The sequence below is a fragment of the Ailuropoda melanoleuca genome, chromosome 2, assembly GCF_002007445.2.
Source record: "Ailuropoda melanoleuca isolate Jingjing chromosome 2, ASM200744v2, whole genome shotgun sequence".
Classification (NCBI taxonomy): Eukaryota; Metazoa; Chordata; class Mammalia; order Carnivora; family Ursidae; genus Ailuropoda; species Ailuropoda melanoleuca.
The window spans coordinates 11,134,034-11,135,158 of NC_048219.1; the positions used below are offsets into that span (position 1 = coordinate 11,134,034).

The 1,125-nt window shown below is 32.2% G+C and overlaps 1 non-coding gene across 1 annotated transcript; it reads left to right on the forward strand.

Moving 5' to 3' along the window:
* Positions 1 to 685: 685 nt before the first annotated feature.
* Positions 686 to 844, forward strand: LOC117801263. Its single transcript, XR_004623785.1, has one exon. It is a non-coding gene; the product is annotated as a U1 spliceosomal RNA (small nuclear RNA).
* The last annotated feature ends 281 nt before the right edge of the window (positions 845 to 1,125 follow it).

Below are 1,125 nucleotides of genomic sequence, written 5' to 3' on the forward strand. Positions count from 1 at the left end.
TAAAATCTTAAAAAAAAATAGAGTGACTTGATAAAACAGTAAAAATTATTAAACTGTATTAAATCTCTACCTTTGAGTATACTTCTTTTAAATATTTTGACAGAGTAGGAAGAATTCTGCTAGATGCCTAAGTACCATGGTTGTCTCAGGAAAAGCACTTGTTTGAGTTGCAAGCTGACCTAGCTGGTAGTTGTAAGTTCAACACCATTTCTACCCAAAAGAAGGATCTAAAGACACGCCATGATTATGCAAACAAATTTTTTTTGCCGACATTTTCTCTAAAATAAAAGAAATGATCAATTGAAGGGAGAAAATTGACAATATTTGCTGCTAATAATAAAATTTCCATTTTTGAGTGAAAATTAGCCTTTTGGAATATTTGTATCCACCACTGTGAGCTTAGTGGCTTCCCAACACTTAAAGACTTTCTGATAAGATCCATAGTGACATTAACGAACATGATTTTTTTATATTGTATAATAATATGTCGACATTTGGAAGATCTGTATAGTATAGTTCACTGAACTCTATATTCCAAGTGTTACAAAATCATTCATGGATAAAAGATGCACTCAAAGTACAAGATAGACCCATGTATTTTAATTTAATGAAAAATTGACTGGTTTTAGATTCCACACTGAAATTAAATTTTACTTTTGGTATAATATCAAAGAGAAATATCCACATACTTACCAGGCAGGGAAAAGCCATGACCATGAAGGTGTTTTCCCGGGACGAGACCGTCCATTGCACTCTGGGTGTGATGACCTTTTGATTTCCCCAAATGTGGGAGACTTGCTTACATAATTTATGGTAGAGGGGATTGTGTTCATTTTCTTCCCTTTAAAAAAAAAAAGGAATATCTACAGTATCTGAAAAGGCTTTTAAAAATAATCCTCCTTTTCCCATTTTTATATCTGTATGAGGCTGAATTTTGTTCATATATTTCAACTAAAACAACATATCTCAACAGATTGAATAAAGAAGCAGATATGGGAATCTAGCCGCCTTTTATGGAGCCAGACATTGAAAGAGATTTACAAAACTGTCAATCAATGTCATTCTTTCCACTAATTTTTTTGATTTGGAAAAATGTAGTTATTTTTCATTGGAAAGAGTGTTGTT